General features: G+C 47.8%; 1 protein-coding gene across 1 annotated transcript in view; it reads left to right on the forward strand.

The window, feature by feature from the left end:
• LOC141104991 (uncharacterized) overlaps positions 1-17362 on the forward strand; it is a 57622-nt gene that overhangs the window by 16792 nt on the left and 23468 nt on the right. The window lies entirely within an intron of this gene.

Genomic DNA, 17362 nt, shown 5'->3' on the forward strand with positions numbered 1-17362 from the left:
CAGCAGCTTAATTAATAGACCTTCTAGCTATGTTATTGCCAGGCTGCAGCTAGGGGGAGCTCTAATCTATATAGTGTGATCACAGGAGAGTGATCCCATATAGCTCACATTATCTCTTTCACTGCCAGAGCTGTGTTTGCATTATTTTTGCATACATGTTAACATTTTGGGCCTAAAGATAAAAGCCTCAAACATATATTTTCTGCCAGCAGAGGCCCCAGGGGAACAATTTTTAATGTCAAATGATATTAGCTCAATTGTTTATTAACCAGTTGCCGACCGGGCAATAGCCGAATGATGGCTACAGCACGGTCGGCTAATTCTGGGAGGGTGTACTATGATGTCCAGAATCACGCACCCGGGAATGTCAATGACCATCGGGTCCTCCGGACCCGGTGCGTCACAGAACTAGGTAAAAGGCCAATGACAGTGGCCCTTTACCAAGTAATTGTCCCGTCCAATGACGGAGCGATCAGTTGTAAACAGACGGGAGCATGTCCGGTTCATCTCCTCCCCTCTCCACGCACCGATCCGTACAGTGTGCAAGGAGAGGAAGGAGCCGGGGTGCAGCAGCGATGTGGGCTGGATCTGAAATGCTCACAGCGCTGATCTCTGCCCATTCATGCTCCAGCCATGATCATCCATGCTTCAGCCATGACCATCCATGCTCCAGCCATGATCATCCATGCCCAACCATGCTTCATCCATGCCCAGCTATGCCCAGCCATGCTTCATCCATGCCGAGCCATGCTCATCCATCCAAGTGTGGCAAAAACACCAACCATTTGGGTACCACATGCTTGACAAGGCATGTAACCTCCCACCACTCAGCCCGTTGACAAGAGCACCTGGAAGCCACACAAAAGGGACGCAATTCTGCTCCTCACTCATCACCTTTCATGTCTACCCCCGCTATACCTCAGCAGCCTCCGCTGACAAGGATGATGGTGTAGCGCAGGGTGTCCCAGGTCCCTGCAGCACATATGCCAGTAGCACACCACCAGTTGCAGACTATAGCAGGCAAATTTCTTTGGCCCATCTCCTGCAGCGAAAAAAAATAATACAGTTACTGCCACCCATATGCCCAGCGTCTTGATTCAAGTTTGTCAAAGCTGCTGGCTTTACCACTCATGCTTTTCCGTCTGGTGGATTCTGCCCCTTTCTGTGAATTTGCAGAATGTGCTGTACCACAATGGCAGGTTCCCAGTCACTATTTCTTTTCATGTAAGGCCATTTCAGCTCCATGTCTGTACCATCACATTGAAGGCAATGTTGGGCAAGGCAGTCAGCCGCAAGGTCCACGTTACTCGTGACACGTAGTCCAGCAAGCATGGTCAGGGATGATATATTTCATTCACAGCAAACTGGTTAACTCTGCTTGAAACTCGGAAGGGTGCAGGATAGGGCTCAGTGCCGTAGGTTGTTGTGCCGCCACATCTCCATACAGCTAGTGGTAATGATACAAGATTTGTCAGCTCCACCCCCTCCTACTCCTCCTCATCCATGACCTCCTCTGCTGAGTCGTCCTATGAACCACAAGTAGCCCCTAAGCGTTCAAGGGGCTATTCAATGAGTCCGGCTAAAAGGTGCCATGCAGTGCTTCAGTTGGTCTGTGTAGGGGACAGGAGCCACACCAGAGCAGAGATTCTTGCAGCTCTGCATGGGCAGGCCCAGAGGTGGTTCACACCACGCTAGCTGGAGCCAGGAATGGCCGTGTGTGATAATTAGGGATGGGCCGAACACCCCCCTGGTTCGGTTCACAGCAGGACATGCGAACAGACAAAAAGTTAGTTCGAACACCGGTAAAGTCTATGGGACACGAATGTGAAAAATCAAAAGTGCTCATTTTAAAGGCTTATATGCAAGTTTTTGCCATAAAAAGTGTTTGGGGACCCGGGTCCTGCCCCAGGGGACATGTATCAATGCAAAAAATTTTTTTATAAAAGGCGTTTTTTTCGGGAGCAGTGATTTTAATAATGCTTAAAGTGAAACAATAAAAATTAAATATTCCTTTAAATATAGTGCCTTGGGGGTGTCTATAGTATGCCTTTAATTTGGGGCAGTTTTCCCGTGTTTAGAACAATGCCACAGCAAAATGACATTTCTAAAGGAAAAAAAGTAATTCTAAATTGCTTGCGGCTGTAATGTATTGTCGGGTTCCGGCAATATAGATGAAAATCATTGAGAAAATCAGCATGCCCCCTCAGTTCATTACCAGGCCATTTGGGTCTGGTATGGATATTAAGGGGAACCCCGCACCCAAATTTTAAAAAAAATGGGGCGGTGGTCCCCACTATACACACTGAACAGCAGTATATATAATATACGGCCTGCCCTATATACTCTGCAGAAAATTGTGCCTGAATTGTAATTACATGCCCCTGTTAAACAGGGGCAGAAAAATTGGGCCTTTGGTGGTGGTGGTGGTGGTGCCACAACACTGTAAACCCTCACAGTTACTCTTGGTGGGTGCAGGAACGGGCCCTGCTGTGAAATATTGGATCCACAATTGTAATTACATGCCCCTGTTAAACCGGGGCAGAAAAATTGGGCCTTTGGTGGTGGTGGTGCTACAACACTGTAAGCCGCAGGAATGGCCCCTGCTGTGAAATATTAGATCAAGGATTGTAATTACATGCCCCTGTTAAACAGATGCAGACAAATTGGGCCTTTGGTGGTGGTGGTGGTGGTGCCCTAAACCAAAAATATTGTTGAAAGCTAGCATCATCAAGATTGAGGAGGAATAGGATAGTCACTCAGCATAGGCAGTCTTCAAGGGATCCCACATCCATAGAAAATTCAATCAGTTACATCAGCATCAGGTGCTTGATAGCTGCTGATCCAAGACTGATTCATTTTTATGAATGTGAGCATATCAACGGAGTCTGTGGACAGGCGCACTCTATAATCCGTTACAAACCCTCCAGCAGCATTGAATGTGCATTCAGAAAGAGCGCTGGATGCAGGACAGGCCAGTAGCTCAATTGCATATTAAGCAAGTTCTGGCCAGTGGTCCATCCTCAAGACCCAGTAACCCAGTGGGTGCTCTGTTGGAAAGGTCTCCAGGTCTGCTCTTGCCCCTAGATATTCCTGCACCATGTAATGCAGACGCTGGTGATGGTTGCTTGAACCGATCAGATCTTGGCACTGAGGACTGAAAAAATGTCTAAAGGCATCGGTCAGCCGGCCACCTTCTCCACCGCTCTTTCTCTGACTGAATGAAGCCTCAGCAATACGTTGTCCAGCACCAGGAAATTGTAACCTCCCAGGGTCTGGAAATGCATTGCACAAACCTTTCTTTAAGGCCTCCTGAAGATGTTTCATCCTCTGCTCCCTCTGCAAAGGAAGGATGAGTTGTGCAACCTTACCCTTGTAACGGGGATCAAGAAGGGTTGCCAGGCAGTAATGATCCCTCTGCTTGATACCATGAATCCTAGGGTCCTTTTGCAGGCTTTGCAGAATCAGAGAGGCCATGCAGTGTAAATTTGCAGAGGCATTCGATTCTGAGTCCTCTGGGTCACTAAGGATCACATGATCCGTAACAACCTCCTCCCAGCCACATACAACTCCTAGGGTTTCTGGGGACTGAAAACAATGCCTTAAAGACTGCTGCTGAGTGTTATCCTCCACGTCCATGCTGACACAATCCTCCTCCTCTTTCTCTTCTTCCTGTGTGTTTGCCGGGTCCGCAGGAATACTTCTGGATAAAGAGGGCCTTGAGAGGTAAGAAAGTCCTCCTCTTCCTCCCGCTGTTCTGCCTCAAGTGCCCTGTTCATTATTCCACAAAACACGTGCTCCAACAGGAAGACAAGAGGGACAGTATCACTGATGCATGCATTGTGGCTGCTCACCATCCTCATGGCCTCCTCAAATGGTGACAGGACAGTGCATGCATCCTTGATCAGTAGCCACTGGCGTGGTGAAAAGAAGCTCCCCTGACCCTGTCCTGGTGCTATACTCACACAGGTACTCTTTGATGGCCCTCTGCTGCGTGTGCAGCCGCTGTAGCGTTGCCAACATTGAGTTCCACCTGGTGGGCATGTCACAAATGTCCCTTTGAATGTCAGCCAGTCTAGCACTGGCATTGTATGACCGGTGAAAATGACCACAGACTTTTCTGGCCTGCCTCAGGAGATCCTGTAAGCCTGAGTACCTGCTCAAGAACCAATGCACCACCAAATTCAAGACGTGTGCCAAACATGGAACATGGGTCAAGTGTCCCTGTCGGAGGGTGGAGAGAAGGTTGGTGCCATTGTCGCATACAACCATTCCTGGCTGAAGTTGGCATGGGGTCAACCACCTCTGAGCCTGCCCCTGCAGAGCTGACAGAATCTCTGCCCCAGTGTGGCTCCTGTCCCCTAAGCAGACCAACTCAAGCACTGCATGGCATCTTTTTGCCTGACTGCTTGCGTAGCCCCTTGAATGCTTGCGGAACAGCGCTGGTTCAGAGGACAAATCTGCAGAGGAAGAGGCCATAGAGGAAAAAGAAGAAGAGGGGGTGGAGGAGAGAGCTGTGGCAGAATCACCACTAGAATTTTGGAGGCGTGGTGGCGGAACAAGCTCCAACAATACTGAACCCTGTTCTGCATTCTTCCCAGCTGCCAGCAGTTACCCAGTGCACCGTGAAGGAAAGGTAACGTCCCTGCCCATGCCTGCTGGACCATGAGTCAGTGGTAATATGCACCTTACTGCTGACCGCCCTGTCCAACGAGGCCAAAACATTGCCTTCCACATGCTGGTAGAGAGCCGGAATGGCCTTTCGTGAAAAGAAGTGGCATTGCCACTGAGGTACAGCACATTCCACAGATTCACGAAAGGGGGCAGAGTCTACCAGCTGAAAAGGCATCAGTTGCAGTGCTAGCAATTTTGCCAAGCTAGCATCCAGATGCTGAGCATGTGGATGGCTGGGACCGAATTTATTTTTACGGTTTAGGGGTAGGGAAATTTGCCTGCTAAAATCAGATGGTGGTGTACTGCTAGCAGATTGGCTCGAAGTACTTGGGACACCTATTGCTATACCTTCATTCCTCTCAGTGCAGGTTTTTGAGAGGACTGGAGGTATAGTGGGGTTGGAGATCCCAGATGAGGAGCAAAGAGAAGTCTGCCTTTTTCTTTGATGTGGGTCTTTCAAGTGCTGTTGCCAACGGACTGCATGTAGGTCGTCATATGTCTGGTCAAGCATGTGGTGCCCAAGTGGCTGCTGTTCTGGCCATGCTTGATCTGCTTCAGACAGGTTACAAACAGCAACGGTGCGATCTGCTGCACACATGTCAAAAAAGGCCCACATCAAGGAACTTTTCAAAATCAGCTGGGAGTCAGCAGCGCCCTGCACCTGCAGAGCTCTGCAGTGTGATGCAATAGGGTGGCTCCCCTTAAGCTGCCTCCTAGAGGACATCCTGCCTCATTGGAGATGTGCCTCCTCCTCCTCCTCTCTTCTATCAGGCACCCAAGTAGAGTCAGTGACCTCATCATCCCCTCCCTCCTCGTCACTGGAGCAAACTTGGCAGTACGCTGCAGCTGGGGGAACATGACTGCCAGTTTCTTGTCCTTCTTGGGCACCCCCTCTCTCTAGGCTCACATTACTCCCTTCCTCAACCTGGGAACCAACATCGGAGCCTTCAAATCGCTGCTCATCTTCCAGCAGCATGTACCCGACACTGTGGTCGAATAGTTCAGGGGACTCCTCCGTGCATGATGGTGGGGCTACGGAAGGAGTGACTGTGGACAAGGAGCCGGTGGAATAGGCCACTTTGGCAGCTGCATTGGAAGGCAAACTACTCTGAGCCTGGGTGGCAGAGGATGAGGAGGACGAGGACGGCTTTGTTATCCACTTCACAAACTCTTCTGCAGGTTCTGGCTCAGTAACACGACCAGCAGCAGGAAAAAAGGACAAGTGTGCCCCACGGCCACCTGCAGAGGATGCACCATGTCCACGGTGCTTGCCCTCTTTTAGTGGCCTGTGAGCGTCTGCCTCTACTTGGTGGCCTTCCAGGACATGATGTATATGATGTATATTTTGTTTTGCAACACCACACTACACTGTATTAGATACTGTGTACACCACCAGAAGTGTAGTAGCAACTGCACTACGGCTGCACTGTATTGTGTACTGTGTACACCACCAGAAGTGTAGTAGAAACAGTACACCACGGAATGCACTGTAGATATAGGCTACACTGGATGCAGAGTATATATCTATATACTAGACTGACTGTATATATATATATATATATATATATATATATATATATTTATATATATATATATATATATATATATATATCAAATATACTGCCACTAACTGAATAACCTGCCTGCTTAATCTAAATCAAGCTATCTCTGAGTCCACACCAACAACACTACACAGGGTCGCCGTGTAAGCAGCCTTATATAGTGTGGGGCATGGACTTAGTCCCTCTGATCAATGATTGGCCAAAGGCACCCTGCCTTTGTCCAATTATGGCTCTCTTAGCAGAGGGCGCTGGTATTTGCAAAGCACACAGGTCAGGTGTATGCTTTTGCCAATCATCATACAGTAATGCACTGCAATCTCGTAGTGCATTATGGGGCATTCCACGGCGCTCAAATTTTCCGCGAATGCCCCATAATGTTCACTGTTTGACGAACGGGTGAACACCCGATGTTCGAGTCGAACTTATGTTCAACACAAACATCAAGCTCATCCCTAGTGATATGGAATCCCCCATCCTGAGCGGGAGTCATATGAGGTCCTCTTCTCACTGCTCCTGCGGGCCCCCGGCGGCCCACAGCATGGCGATCGGGGATGAGGCGTGTCCCTCGGACACAGCCCATCCCAGATCCGTGTAAAGAGCCAATAAAAAATGACTCTTTACCACGTGACCGGCTGTGTCCAATCACAGCCGGTCACATGCACTGTGCATGGAGCTTGTGCGCGCCCCCTAGGGGGCGCACAGAGTGGCGATCTGGGATGAGGCTTGTCACCCTGACACAGCCCAACCCCGATCGTGGGAAAGAGCCAATGAAATATGTGGCATCAAGGAGAAGAGAGCATGTCTGTCAAAATGAATCAGTGCTAGATTAGCAGCAGTTATCAAGCCGATGTCGCAGATTAAGTGCTTTCTGGACCTCACATCTCTGAAAGACTGTCTAGGCTGCCTAGCTTTGTGGGTGTTGATTTCATCTGGAAGAAAATTTTTGGTGTAGGTTTCATGGGCACAATTAACACCCAAAGACCATTTTTTCTGCACCTGTTTGACAGTTGCATATCATTTAAATTTTGGACAGCAAGGCCAATTCTTGCTTTCATCAAGAATACCTCTATAGGGTTATGGTGTGAAGGCACCAACGACACCCAAAGATTAATTTTTCTGACACTGTTTGGCAGGGGCGTATCTTTTTAAATTTTTAACAGGAAGGCCAATTCTTGCTTTCATCAAGAGTACCTCTATAGGGTTAAGGTGTGAAGGCACCACCAACACCCAAAGCCCAATTTTTCCGCACCTGCTACTTCTATCCAAAGTCTGCGAAAGAGACACCAGAATTTGTCCAAAAAAATCTCTAATCTTGTTCCCAGTGCCCTACATTGTGGCCTCATCATACAGACTGGATCCGCAAGCCGTTGTTTATAAAATAAAGAAAGCTTGCAGGGAAAAGGTAATTTCTTTGCCTTTATAAATGTCATTATTGCTGCAGCAGGTTCTATACACGGTACAGATGTGCCACTTTACAGGCAGACTAAAGGGATTTTACTGTTATTTCTCGTTTTTATGGTTTCACCTTAAGCATCAGTAAATCACCGCTCATTTAAAAATAGTGTTTTTTCAAACTTTGTTTTCATTAATACATGTCCCCCGGGGCAGTAACCGGACCCCCATAACCATTGTATGCCCAATTAGTTGCACATAAGCCTTCAAAATGGGCACTTTTGATTTTTCCAGTTCTGGTCCCATAGACTTCAATGGGGTTCGTTATACATTTCCGAACTTTCTGCAGCGAACCAAACAGGGGGTCTTTCGGCCCATCTCTACTTCCAATTAGAGCCCATATAAGGTACTCAGACACTTCCTTCCACCTTTTCATCTCTAGGATTTGTTGCAGGACCGTCTACACATAGATTACCGTATACTTCCTCCAGACATGCTTACCCTCTTCTGCACCCTACTCCATGTGTACCCCACAGGGGAATACCCTCACTTGAAGCTATGGTGGAGACCAGGAGACAGGGAGTCCATTCTAAATCACAGAAGAACATTCAGTCTGCCAATGGTCATTTCAACACTCAGACTCAAAGTGATTATGTGTCCTTTGCAGATCCACCAATGTCCATACCAAACCCTCAATGCAAACATGAAGTGGGAAAAACATTCACCCCCCCTTGAACCATAGCAGCCCACATTCTCTCATTCCCCGTGACATCAATGGTTCCTTGAGACACTGAGGTGGCTTCTTTAGGAACCATTGATAGCGGGATGCTGTCACATACAGAAACAGACCCATTAAACAGGAGTCCGAATGGGCTAATGCTCTGGCATTCATCTAAACATCTAGCCATAGGTCGGTTTGAAACTAGGTTCAGACTGAGCTATCGGCTCATCCCTAGATCTCAAATTCTACTGAGAACAGAAATTCATTGCACAAAACCCTAAAAACCTTTGAAGGAACCCTGGCTGAAAAAGTCTGGACTAGGCAGTAATATATTTCTCTATTGGTGGGAGAGGAGACGGAGATCTACAAGGCCGTATTCACACTGTGCACACTCACAGTTCCTCTGAGCTCCACAAGGTGGTGATCCCACTTCTACACAGACAGGACGTCTCTATGAAAGACAGGAAGTGATGTCAGGTCCAGACAGGAAGTTCTGGGTGAGAGGTGAGGTTATGAGGAGACATTGCTGGAACTTGCAGCAGAGGAGGTAATAAGATCTTATTTTCTGCTTACACCCAGTAACCCCCTCCGTCATGTTCCGTCCTCTTCCTCCATAGTCACTGTGACGTCTTTTATCTCCAGCAGATGATGATACACACATATATAGTGTGGAAACCTAGATTAACCCCTTCAGGGGCAGAACATTCCCCCACTTACGGGGCCGGAACATTTTCTTCATTTTGGAGATAAATTCTAGTAATATGTTCCTCTAAACACACAGTACTGATAATAAATAGACAAAAAAACGACCATCCTGGCCATACATGGTCTACAGAGGGCAATTATTACACTACACAGGCAGCCAATGGGCAATCATTACAATATGCAGCCAACACAATGATGGGGTGCAGGGGTCAGGAGTATGGAGCATAGAGCCTCTTACATTGCTGGTCAGGAGGAAGAAAACATTCCCCAGCCTGCCATGAAGAATATGTTCCATAATTGGTGTCCAGATAGAGGAAAATACTGAGGGAAGTAGAGGAGCTGAAGGGTCTGTGAGGAGTAATGAATAGCTGATGGATTTTAAAGGCCCCTTCGTGGGTAGTGGGGAGCCTTGCAGTAAGAGTTCTGGCAATTATCATGGTTAGCTGGAAAAATAACTGAGGAGTAAGGATGAGCTCCGGCGTGTTCGCATGCTGTACGTGCCGATCCCGCCAGGAAGTCGGCACGGCGCAGCGCTAATCACAGGCAGTGAGACATTTCCCGATGTGTGGCTGCAGAGCTCGGGAAATGTCTCACTGCCTGTGATTAGCGCTGCGCCGTGCCGACTTCCTGGCGGGATCGGCACGTACAGCATGCGAACACGCCGGAGCACATCCTTACTGAGGAGGTTCCCCTTCCCGGACATCGTGATGACCCTACATTGACCTCACAGCACTGCCTCATATTTATCATCCCTTATCTGCAGATCTAAAACTAATCAAAACTAGTTCAGAAATAAAACAAACCCAACAGAGAAAAAACTATTTATGATCCAGCAGGTCAAGAGAGTCCCGGGACCTTGAAAATGTAACCACATTGAACAGTCCAAATTAAATGTACAACAACCCTTCTACCCCCCCCTCACATCCACATCCTATTATTGTGTGACCAATACCATCCAAATAATTCTTACTTTCTTTATCATACTTTACGGGACACAGAGTTAGGCTATTATTCATTACTTACTGGGTTATACATAGCTCCCAACTGTCCCTGATTTCGAGGGACTGTCCCTGATTTGGAGCAATGTCCCTCTTTCTTCATTTGTCCCTCATTTTGGTCTGATCTATATAGTTGTATATAAAATGTACTTTTTATCTTTCAAAAAGTGTTTCCCAGTGCTAAACCTGTCATCCAATTTCTAAACTGCTGCATTTGTACATTTTAAGAGCCAATATAAAGGAATGGTAGTGGGGAAAAAAGTCCTTGTGGATTTGATTAACTTTTTTTTTTGGTTAAGGTTCCTTTAACGGGGTGTGGCAGGGGGCGTGTCCTATGCCTACATATGTTTGTTAGTTGGTGTCCCTCATTCTCATTTCAAAATGTTGGGAGGTATGGGTATACCCCATCTCTAGGTGAATGGACACTGGTAGACCAAAGTCTTAGACAGGAAGTCCGCCCCCATATAACCCCTCCCATACAGGAAGTACTTCCGTTTTTTACCAGTGTCTGCAAGGTGGATGGGCACGTTTGTTTGAGCTTTCTCAAGCTCCAGGTCATAATGAATCAAAGGAATTGACCGATAGCATCCATTTGAAGAAAAGCCTAAATGCTTAAATAGATGGTACCCGAGCCTCCCAAAGAAGATGCGAGGAATCTGCAAGGTTTTGTCTGTAATGCCGCGTACACGCGAGCGGACTTTCCGTCAGAGTAGACTCTGACGGGCTTTCTGACAGAGTTCCACTGAAACGGACTTGCCTACACACGATCACACCAAAGTCCGATCGTTTAGAACATGATGACGTATAACGGGACTAGAAAAAGGAAGTTCAATATCCAGTAGCCAATAGCTGCCCTTGCATAGTTTTTGGTCCATCGGACTAGCATACAGACGAACGGTTTTCTCAATAGGGATTGAGTCCGTCGGAAAGATTTGAAACATGTTCTATTTCTAGGTCCGCCAGAATTTTCGAAAGAAGAGGTCCGATGAAGCCCACACACGATCGGAATGTCCGACGGAATGATTCCGTCGGACCTTTTCTGCCGGGAAGTCCGGTCGTGTGTACGTGGCATTACGCGACCTTCGGGTGCTGGACCCTGCGTAGTTGAATCCTGGACACTACAGAGCTAAGGCATTCCTGCAGGGTGCTGTAGAGGTCCAAGGAAGTGGATCCTAAAACATGAAATGGGTGCCCAGTCCTTGAAGGTCCCCAAGTGACGGATCCCGCCATGATGAGTGAAGATTAGGTTTCTAAGGCTGCCCTGCGCCTGGATGGGTAAGCGAATCCCCCTTATTTACTTATTGCGGGCTGCCCCATGTGTTGTAACAATCTGTCAAACTAGCTAGAGGCTGGACACCTGTGTGGCGGTAACCACTGGGGGGGGGTTTGGGCTAGCTGCTGGTGTTTTGGGTAACTTTATTGCTGTCTTGGCAGCTTACTTGTGGATGGTTTACGCACGAAAATTAGCAATTGCGCATGATGGTTCACCATAGCGCACGCGAGTTCACAGCTGTGCTGGCGGCCATGGCACACGCGGCTTCGCCACACAGAACGATGTGCGTATACGTTGTAGCTCTATAGATGGCACATGAAGAGCGTCCCGGCACACGGCCAGCTTATTTAATCTTAACCGCTTAACAACCGGCCCATAGCAAAATGACGGCTACAGGGCGGTTGTTTAACTCTGGGAGGACGTCCTCCCAGAATTCTGCTCTCGCGCGCCCCCTAGGGCGCGCACTCGAGAGCATCAGTGACCGCCGGGTCCAGAGGACCTGGCGCATCACAGATCCCGGTAAATGCCCGCTGACCGCGGCCGTTTACCATGTGATCGCTCCGTCAAATGACGGAGCGATCACATGTAAACAAACCGACGTCATCTGATGACGCCGGTTTCTCTCCTCCCCTCTGTGTACCGATCGGTACACTGTGAGTGGAGAGGGGGATGGATGGATGGCTGCAGCGTTGTGGGCTGCATGTGTAGTGCCCACAGCGCTGCACAGAGACATCCAGCCATCCATGCTCAGCCATCCCAACTACTATGCATGTCCTGCAATGCCCTCTGCAATGCCCCACAGTACTCTGGTATGCCCCACAATACCCCTGCAATACTCTGCCATACCCTGCATTATCCCGCAATACTCTGCCATACCCTGCAATACCCCGCCATACTCCGCAATACCCCGCCATACTCCGCAATACTCTGCCATACCCTGCAATACCCCGCCATACTCCGCAATACCCCGCCATACTCCGCAATACTCTGCCATACCCTGCCATACTCCGCAATACCCCGCCATACTCCGCAATACTCTGCCATACTCCGCAATACCCCGCCATACTCCGCAATACCCCGCAATACTCTGCCATACCCTGCAATACCCCGCCATACTCCGCAATACCCCGCCATACTCCGCAATACTCTGCCATACCCTGGAATACCCCGCAATACTCTGCCATATCCTGGAATACCCCGCAATACTCTGCCATACCCTGCAATACCCCGCAATACTCTGCCATACCCTGGAATACCCCGCAATACTCTGCCATACCCTGCAATACACCGCAATACTCTGCCATACCCTGGAATACCCCGCAATACTCTGCCATACCCTGGAATACCCTGCAATACTCTGCCATACCCTGCAATACCCCGCAATACTCTGCCATACCCTGGAATACCCCGCAATACTCTGCCATACCCTGGAATACCCCGCAATACTCTGCCATACCCTGGAATACCCCGCAATACTCTGCCATACCCTGCATTACCCCGCAATACTCTGCCATACCCTGCAATACCCCGCCATACTCCGCAATACCCCACCATACTCCGCAATACTCTGCCATACCCTGCCATACTCCGCAATACCCCGCCATACTCCGCAATACTCTGCCATACTCCGCAATACCCCGCCATACTCCGCAATACCCCGCAATACTCTGCCATACCCTGCAATACCCCGCCATACTCCGCAATACCCCGCCATACTCCGCAATACTCTGCCATACCCTGGAATACCCCGCAATACTCTGCCATATCCTGGAATACCCCGCAATACTCTGCCATACCCTGCAATACCCCGCAATACTCTGCCATACCCTGCAATACCCCGCAATACTCTGCCATACCCTGGAATACCCCGCAATACTCTGCCATACCCTGGAATACCCCGCAATACTCTGCCATACCCTGGAATACCCCGCAATACTCTGCCATACCCTGGAATACCCTGCAATACTCTGCCATACCCTGCAATACCCCGCAATACTCTGCCATACCCTGGAATACCCCGCAATACTCTGCCATACCCTGGAATACCCCGCAATACTCTGCCATACCCTGCAATACCCCGCAATACTCTGCCATACCCTGGAATACCCCGCAATACTCTGCCATACCCTGGAATACCCCACAATACTCTGCCATACCCTGGAATACCCCGCAATACTCTGCCATACCCTGCAATACCCCGCAATACTCTGCCATACCCTGGAATACCCCACAATACTCTGCCATACCCCGGAATACCCAGCAATACTCTGCCATACCCTGCAATACCCCGCCATACTCTGGAATACCCCGCAATACTCTGCCATACCCTGGAATACCCCGCAATACTCTGCCATACCCTGGAATACCCCGCAATACTCTGCCATACCCCGCAATACCCCGCAATACTCTGCCATACCCTGCAATACCCCGCAATACTCTGCCATACCCCGCAATACTCTGCAATACCCTGAAATACCCCGCAATACACTGCCATACCCTGCAATACCCTGAAATACCCCGCAATACACTGCCATACCCTGCAATACCCCGCAATATCCCACAATACTCTGCCATACCCCGCGATACCCAGCCATACTCAGTGATACCCAGCCATACTCTGCAATACTCAGTGATACCCAGCCATACTCTGCAATACTCAGTGATACCCAGCCATACTCTGCCATACTCTGCCATACCCAGCCATGCTCTGCAATACCCCGCAAAAATCTGCAATACTCTGCCATAACCTGCAATACTCTGCAATACCCCGCAATACCCAGCCATACTCTGCAATACTCAGTGATACCCAGTCATACTCTGCCATACCCAGTCATACTCGGCGATACCCAGTCATGCTCGGCGATACTCTGCAATACCCAGCCATGCTCAGCCATACCCAGCCTCTGTATGTGGCCAGGCTGTGGAAGTCTCACACATGTGGTATCGCCGTACTCAGGAGGAGTAGGAGAATCTATTTTTGGGTGTCATTTTTGGTATGTACATGTTATGTGTTATAAATATTGTATAAATGGACAACTTTGTGTTAAAAAAAAAAAGCGTTTTAACCACTTCCGGCCTTCCGTCATACGACGTCCTTGACTTTGTGTGGGGATATCTGAATGATGGGTGCAGCTACAGGCATCATTCAGATATCAGCTTTTTCAGCCGGCGATTCCCTACACCATAAGAATGATCATAGCGGCCGTTACACTGCTTGATCGTTCTTACGGGAGGCGAGAGGGGACGTCCCCCCCTCCCGCCGCCCTCCGGTGCTTCTACCGACTCACCGCTACGATCGAAGCCAGGATCTTTTTTTTTTTTTTTTTTAATTTCAGGCACAGCCTAGAGGTGAGATGTGGGGTCTTATTGACCCCATATCTCACTGTAAAGAGGACCTGTCATGCCATATTCCTATTACAAGGGATGTTTACATTCCTTGTAATAGGAATAAAAGTGATCAAAAAATTTTTTGGGGGGAAAAAAGTGTCAAACTAAAATAAATAAAGTTAAATGAACAATAAAAAAAAAAATATTTTTTTTTAAAGCGCCCCTGTCCGTGTGCTCGCATGCAGAAGCGAACGCATACATAAGTCCCGCCCACATATGAAAACGGTGTTCAAACCACACGTGAGATATCGCTGCGATCGGTAGAGTGAGAGCAATAATTTTGGCCCTAGATCTCCTCTGTAACTCAAAATTTGTAACCAGTAAAAAATTTTAAAGCGTCGCCTATGGGGATTTTTAAGTGGCGAAGTTTGGCGCCATTCCACAAGCGTGTGCAATTTTGAAAGGTGACATTTTAGGTATCTATTTACTCGGCGTAACTTCATCTTTCATATTATGCAAAAACATTGGGCTAACCTTACTGTTTTGTTTTTTTTTAAAGCAAAAAACATTTTTTTTCCCAAAAAAAACGCGTTCGAAAAATTGCTGCGCAAATATCGTGCGAGATAAAAAGTTGCAATGACCGCTATTGTATTCTCTAGGGTCTTTGCTAAAAAAACATATATAATGTTTTGGGGTTCTATGTAATTTTCTAGCAAATAAATGATGATTTTTACATGTAGGAGAGAAATGTCAGAATTGGCCTGGGTGCTCCAGAATGCCTGAAGGTGCTCCCTGCATGTTGGGCCTCTGTATGTGGCCACGCTGTGTAAAAGTCTCACACATGTGGTATCGCCATACTCAGGAGTAATAGCAGAATGTGTTTTGGGGTGTAATTTATGGTATGCATATGCTGTGTGTGAGAAATAACCTGCTAATATGACAATTTTGTGAAAAAAAAAAACAAAAAAAAAAAAACTTGATTTTGCAAAGAATTGTGGGAAAAAATGACAACTTCAAAAAACTCACCATGCATCTTTCTAAATACCTTGGAATGTCTTCTTTCCAAAAAGGGGTCATTTGGGGGGTATTTGTACTTTTCTGGCATGTTAGGGTCTCAAGAAATTAGATAGGCCGTCAGTACTTCAGGTGTGATCAATTTTCAGATATTGGCACCATAGCTTGTGGACGCTATAACTTTCACAAAGACCAAATAATATCCACTAATTTGGGTTATTTTTACCAAAGATATGTAGCGGTATAAATTTTGGGCAAAATATATGAAGAAAAATTACTAATTTTCAAAATTTTATAACAGAAACGAAGAAAAATTAATTTTTTTACAGATTTTTCGGTCTTTTTTCTTTTATAGCGCAAAAAATAAAGAACCCAGCGGTGATTAAATACCACCAAAAGAAAGCTCTATTTGTGTGAAAAAAAGGACAAAAAATTCATATAGATACAGTGTTGCATGACTGAGTAATTGTCATTCAAAATGTGAGAGCACCAAAAGCTGAAAATTGGTCTGGTTATTAAGGGGGTTTAAGTGCCCAGTGGTCAAGTGGTTAAGGTGGCTGACATGCGGTGCTTCCAAGGAACAACTGTGGAACACAGAGCTGGCCCCGAACCAGTTCACTTCAGCAGTTCATTCCTCCTTACCCGGGTCCCGTGAGTCCTCCAGGTGTTGGTTGGCAGGCTTAGGTGATTAACAGAATTGTTGCAAAGGGGCTTGGTGAGCCCTATTAAAGGATCTCCCTTCTGGGGTAAAATACTACACCCAGGTACTCCCTTTTTGTGGCTTGCAATGTCTTGAAAAAAGAGGAGCGGGGCTAACATTACACAGAAGGGCACATCTATGTCATCATTAGCTCCTGAGGAGCCTAGTCGAAACCCTAGTGTTGTATCCCCTGAAAGACCAGAGGCTTCTGGGCAATCTGAGCCGCTGCGCCTATGTGGTATTTTGCCTGCGGTTGAGGCTGCTGCTTCAGCCATTATCACCAGAGATGATCTGTCCTCAGCTCTGGCCAGGTTGAAGGACAGGATTGCTGGCAGGGTGGCAAGAAGCGTGACAGATCCCCCACCCCTGATCTTCCTATCTTGGAGTAGGAATGGGTTGATGATGGGGAAGTCCTAAATGCTAAGGATTCTGTGGAGGGCCAGGCAGATGAGGCTGCTTCTATGAATTCTGGGCCAGAAGATGTCCAGTTGGTATCAGCCTCAGTCGCAGAGGCTTTTGATCCAGACTCTTACCGAGATGGTTCATTCTGCCTTTAAGTTACCTCCTGCAGAGGATTCTGAGCCCCCTGGTCCTCTTTGGGGTCCCTGATGCCTCCTTAGGCCGCACAGGCTTTCCCCTTGCACCCACTGTTGGAGCAGGCGGTGTATGCTGATTGGGAACATCCTGACAGGATTTTAATTCCTCCTAAGAGGTTTTGCCTTTTATATCCCATAGAAGAAAAGTTTGTTAAGAAGTGGAGCATGCCAGCCGTAGATGCGGCAGCCTCTTCCTTAAATAACAACTTAACTTGTCTGGTGGATAACGCACAGGGCTTGAAGGACCCTGTTGACAAGAAACTGGAGTCACTATTGAGGGCTTCCTTTTCTTTGGCCAGTTCAGCTATTCAGCCAGCTGTCGCAGCAATTGGAGTCTGCCAGTCCTTAAAGGATCAGGTCAGATGGCCTGACAGGCCTAACCAAGAAAGATGATCCTGCTGAA

Source organism: Aquarana catesbeiana, linkage group LG08 (genome assembly GCF_042186555.1).
Source record: "Aquarana catesbeiana isolate 2022-GZ linkage group LG08, ASM4218655v1, whole genome shotgun sequence".
Classification (NCBI taxonomy): Eukaryota; Metazoa; Chordata; class Amphibia; order Anura; family Ranidae; genus Aquarana; species Aquarana catesbeiana.